This window comes from Schistocerca gregaria, unplaced genomic scaffold, assembly GCF_023897955.1.
Source record: "Schistocerca gregaria isolate iqSchGreg1 unplaced genomic scaffold, iqSchGreg1.2 ptg000484l, whole genome shotgun sequence".
Classification (NCBI taxonomy): domain Eukaryota; kingdom Metazoa; phylum Arthropoda; class Insecta; order Orthoptera; family Acrididae; genus Schistocerca; species Schistocerca gregaria.
In genome coordinates, this window is record NW_026061893.1 from 2,552,943 (window position 1) to 2,559,176 (window position 6,234).

The window sequence follows — 6,234 nt, forward strand, 5'->3', positions numbered from 1 at the left end:
TGCTGCGGTATGCGGAGACACTAAAAGCACCATAGTAGAACACAGAAGAAGCTTCAAAGTTGAAGCAATAGCCAGTAAGAAGTAGTACAATTCAAGTTTTTGTTGTCGATTATTCACTTTTTAGCCTGCTTTGGTGGCTTGGACATGACCTAGGACCTTAAGATTTTGCATGAAAGGAGGTCTAGCAGCCGCGTTGCACGGGAGAATGTGAAAAGTGTTCATATGCAGTAAAAACCTTAGAAATCCGTCCGTTTTCGTCATTTGTTATCGAATCGACTTAAAGACAGAACGTCACATTGGCCGCTCTTCTCTCTGAAACGTTTACATTTATCGTCTGCAAAGCTATGTCGCGTGCTGCGGTATGCGGAAACACTAAAAGCACCATAGTAGAACACAGAAGAAGCTTCTATGTTGAAGTAATAGCCAGTAAGAAGTAGTACAATTCAAGTTTTAGTTGTCGATTATTCACTTTTTTGCCAGCTTTGGTGGCTTAGACATGACCTAGGACCTTAAGATTTTACATGAAAGGAGGACTAGCAGCCGCGTTGCATGGGAGAATGTGAAAAGTGTTCATATGTAGTAAAAACCTGAGAAATACGTCCGTTTTCGTCATTTGTTATCGAATCGACTTAAAGCCAGATCGTCACATTGGCCGCTTTTATCTCTGAGACGGTTACATTTATCGTCTGCAAAGCTATGTCGCGTGCTGCGGTATGCGGAGACACTAAAAGCACCATAGTAGAACACAGAAGAAGCTTCTAAGTTGAAGCAATATCCAGTAAGAAGTAGTACAATTCAAGTTTTAGTTGTCGATTATTCACTTTTTAGCCGGCTTTGGTGGCTTGGACATGAGCTAGGACCTTAAGATTTTGCATGAAAGGAGGATTAGCAGCCGCGTTGCACGGGAGAATGTGAAAAGTGTTCATATGTAGTAAAAACCTGAGAAATCCGTCCGTTTTCGTCATTTGTTATCAAATCGACTTAAAGCCAGATCGTCACATTGGCCGCAGTTCTGTCTGAAACGATTACATATATCGTATGCAAAGCTATGTCGCGTGCTGCGGTATGCAGAGACACTAAAAGCACCATAGTAGAACACAGATGAAGGTTGTAAGTTGATGTAATAGCCAGTAAGAAGTAGTACAATTCAAGTTTTAGTTATCTATTATTTACTTTTTACGCTTCTTTGGTGCCTTGGACATGAGCTAGGAACTTAAGATGTTGCATGAAAGGAGGACTAGCAGCCGCGTTGCACGGGAGAATGTGAAAAATGTTCATATGTAGTAAAAACCTGAGGAATCCGTCCGTTTTCGTCATTTGTTATCGAATCGACTTAAAGCCATATCGTCACATTGGCCGCTCTTCTCTCTGAAACGGTTGCATTTATCGTCTGGAAAGCAATGTCGCATGCTGCGGTATGCGGAGACACTAAAAGCACCATAGTAGAACACAGAAGAAGCTTCAAAGTTGAAGCAATAGCCAGTAAGAAGTAGTACAATTCAAGTTTTTGTTGTCGATTATTCACTTTTTAGCCTGCTTTGGTGGCTTGGACATGACCTAGGACCTTAAGATTTTGCATGAAAGGAGGACTAGCAGCCGCGTTGCACGGGAGAATGTGAAAAGTGTTCATATGCAGTAAAAACCTTAGAAATCCGTCCGTTTTTGTCATTTGTTATCGAATCGACTTAAAGACAGAACGTCACATTGGCCGCTCTTCTCTCTGAAACGTTTACATTTATCGTCTGCAAAGCTATGTCGCGTGCTGCGGTATGCGGAAACACTAAAAGCACCATAGTAGAACACAGAAGAAGCTTCTATGTTGAAGTAATAGCCAGTAAGAAGTAGTACAATTCAAGTTTTAGTTGTCGATTATTCACTTTTTTGCCAGCTTTGGTGGCTTAGACATGACCTAGGACCTTAAGATTTTACATGAAAGGAGGACTAGCAGCCGCGTTGCATGGGAGAATGTGAAAAGTGTTCATATGTAGTAAAAACCTGAGAAATACGTCCGTTTTCGTCATTTGTTATCGAATCGACTTAAAGCCAGATCGTCACATTGGCCGCTTTTATCTCTGAGACGGTTACATTTATCGTCTGCAAAGCTATGTCGCGTGCTGCGGTATGCGGAGACACTAAAAGCACCATAGTAGAACACAGAAGAAGCTTCTAAGTTGAAGCTATATCCAGTAAGAAGTAGTACAATTCAAGTTTTAGTTGTCGATTATTCACTTTTTAGCCGGCTTTGGTGGCTTGGACATGAGCTAGGACCTTAAGATTTTGCATGAAAGGAGGATTAGCAGCCGCGTTGCACGGGAGAATGTGAAAAGTGTTCATATGTAGTAAAAACCTGAGAAATCCGTCCGTTTTCGTCATTTGTTATCGAATCGTCTTAAAGCCAGATCGTCACTTAGGCCGCTCTTCTCTCTGAAACGGTTACATTTATCGTCTGCAAGGCTATGTCGCATGCTGCGGTATGCGGAGACACTAAAAGCACCATAGAAGACCACAGAAGAAGCTTCTAAGTTGAAGCAATAGTCAGTAAGAAGTAGTACAATTCAAGTTTTAGTTGTCGATTATTCACTTTTTAGCCGTTTTTGGTAGCTTGGACATGATCTAGGACCGTAAGATTTTGCATGAAAGGAGGACTAGCAGCCACGTTGCACGCGAGAATGTGCAAAGTGTTCATATGTAGTAAAAACCTGAGAAATCCGTCCGTTTTCGTCATTTGTTATCGAATCGACTTAAAGCCAGATCGTCACATTGGCCGCTTTTCTCTCTTAGACGGTTACATTTATCGTCTGCAAAGCTATGTCGCGTGCTGCGGTATGCGGAGACACTAAAAGCACCATAGTAGAACACAGAAGAAGCTTCTAAGTTGAAGCAATAGCCAGTAAGAAGTAGTATAATTCAAGTTTTAGTTGTCGATTATTCACTTTTTAGCCGGCTTTGGTGGCTTGGACATGAGCTAGGACCTTAAGATTTTGCATGAAAGGAGGATTAGCAGCCGCGTTGCACGGGAGAATGTGAAAAGTGTTCATATGTAGTAAAAACCTGAGAAATCCGTCCGTTTACGTCATTTGTTATCGAATCGACTTAAAGCCACAAAGGCACTTTGGCCGTTCTTCTCTCTGAAACGGTTACATTTATCGTCTGCAAAGCTATGCCGCGAGCTGCGGCATGCGGAAACACTAAAAGCACCATAGTACAACACAGAAGAAGCTTCTATGTTGAAGTAATAGCCAGTAAGAAGTATTACAATTCAAGTTTTAGTTGTCGATTATTCACTTTTTAGCCGGCTTTGGTGGCTTGGACTTGACCTAGGACCTTAAGATTTTGCATGAAAGGAGGACTAGCAGCCGCGTTGCATGGGAGAATGTGAAAAGTGTTCATATGTTGTAAAAACCTGAGAAATCATTACGTTTTCGTCATTTGTTATCGAATCGGCTTAAAGTCAGATCGTCACATTGGCCGCTTTTCTCTCTGATACGGTTACATTTATCGTCTGCAAAGCTATGTCGCGTGCTGCGCTTTGCGGAGACACTAAAAGTACCTTAGTAGAACTCAGAAGAAGCTTCTAAGTAGAAGTAATGGCCAGTAAGAAGTAGTACAATTCAAGTTTTAGTGATCGATTATTCACTTTTTAGGCGTCTTTGGTGGCTTGGACATGACCTAGGACCTTAAGATTTTGCATGAAAGGAGGACTAGCAGCCGCGTTGCATGGGAGAATGTGAAAAGTGTTCATATGTAATAAACACCTGAGAAATCCGTCCGTTTTCGTCATTTGTTATCGAATCGACTTAAAGCCAGATCGTCACATTGGCCGCTTTTCTCTCTGAGACGGTTACATTTATCGTCTGCAAAGCTATGTCGAGTGCTGCGGTTTGCGGAGACACTAAAAGCGCCATAGTAGAACACAGAAGAAGCTTCTAAGTAGAAGTAATACCCAGTAAGAAGTAGTACAATTCAAGTTTTAGTTATCGATTATTCACTTCTTAGCCCTCTTTGGTGGCTTGGTCATGACCTAGGACCTTACGATTTTGCATGAAAGGAGGACTAGCAGCCGCGTTGCATGGGAGAATGTGAAAAGTGTTCATATGTAGTAAAAACATGAGAAATCCGTCCGTTTTCGTCATTTGTTATCGAATCGACTTAAAGCCAGATCGTCACATTGGGCGCTTTTCTCTCTGAGACGGTTACATTTATCGTCTGCAAAGCTGTGTCGCGTGCTGCGGTATGCGGAAACACTAAAAGCACCATAGTAGAACACAGAAGAAGCTTCTAAGTTGATGTAATAGCCAGTAAGAAGTAGTACAATTCAAGTTTTAGTTGTCGATTATTCACTTTTTAGCCGGCTTTGGTGGCTTGGACATGACCTAGGACCTTAAGATTTTCCATGAAAGGAGGACTTGCAGCCGCGTTGCACGGGAGAATGTGAAAAGTGTTCATATGTAGTAAAAACCTGAGAAATCCGTCCGTTTTCGTCATTTGTTATCAAATCGACTTAAAGCCAGATCGTCACATTGGCCGCAGTTCTCTCTTAAACGATTACATTTATCGTATGCAAAGCTATGTCGCGTGCTGCGGTATGCAGAGACACTAAAAGCACCATAGTAGAACACAGATGAAGGTTGTAAGTTGATGTAATAGCCAGTAAGAAGTAGTACAATTCAAGTTTTAGTTATCGATTATTTACTTTTTACGCTTCTTTGGTGCCTTGGACATGAGCAAGGAACTTAAGATGTTGCATGAAAGGAGGACTAGCAGCCGCGTTGCACGGGAGAATATGAAAAATGTTCATATGTAGTAAAAACCTGAGGAATCCGTCCGTTTTCGTCATTTGTTATCGATTCGACTTAAAGCCAGATCGTCACACTGGCCGCTTTTCTCTCTGAGACGATTACATTTATCGTCTGCAAAGCTATGTCGCATGCTGCGGTATGCGGAGACACTAAAAGCACCATAGTAGAACACAGAAGAAGCTTCAAAGTTGAAGCAATAGCCAGTAAGAAGTAGTACAATTCAAGTTTTTGTTGTCGATTATTAACTTTTTAGCCTGCTTTGGTGGCTTGGACATGACCTAGGACCTTAAGATTTTGCATGAAAGGAGGACTAGCAGCCGCGTTGCACGGGAGAATGTGAAAAGTGTTCATATGCAGTAAAAACCTTAGAAATCCGTCCGTTTTCGTCATTTGTTATCGAATCGACTTAAAGTCAGATCGTCACATTGGCCGCTTTTCTCTCTGATACGGTTACTTTTATCGTCTGCAAAGCTATGTCGCGTGCTGCGGTATGCGGAGACACTAAACGCACCATAGTAGAACACAGAAGAAGCTTCTAAGTTGAAGCAATAGCCAGTAAGAAGTAGTACAATTCAAGTTTTAGTTGTCGATTATTCACTTTTTAGCCGGCTTTGGTGGCTTGGACATGAGCTAGGACCTTAAGATTTTGCATGAAAGGAGGATTAGCAGCCGCGTTGCACGGGAGAATGTGAAAAGTGTTCATATGTAGTAAAAACCTGAGAAACCCGTCCGTTTTCGTCATTTGTTATCGAATCGACTTAAAGTCAGATCGTCACATTGGCCGCTTTTCTCTCTGATACGGTTACATTTATCGTCTGCAAAGCTATGTCGCGTGCTGCGCTTTGCGGAGACACTAAAAGTACCATAGTAGAACACAGAAGAAGCTTCTATGTTGAAGTAATAGCCAGTAAGAAGTATTACAATTCAAGTTTTAGTTGTCGATTATTCACTTTTTAGCCGGCTTTGGTGGCCTGGACTTGACCTAGGACCTTAAGATTTTGCATGAAAGGAGGACTAGCAGCCGCGTTGCATGGGAGAATGTGAAAAGTGTTCATATGTTGTAAAAACCTGAGAAATCATTACGTTTTCGTCATTTGTTATCGAATCGACTTAAAGTCAGATCGTCACATTGGCCGCTTTTCTCTCTGATACGGTTACATTTATCGTCTGCAAAGCTATGTCGCGTGCTGCGCTTTGCGGAGACACTAAAAGTACCATAGTAGAAAACAGAAGAAGCTTCTAAGTAGAAGTAATGGCCAGTAAGAAGTAGTACAATTCAAGTTTTAGTGATCGATTATTCACTTTTTAGGCGTCTTTGGTGGCTTGGACATGACCTAGGACCTTAAGATTTTGCGTGAAAGGAGGACTAGCAGCCGCGTTGCATGGGAGAATGTGAAAAGTGTTCATATGTAATAAACACCTGAGAAATCCGTCC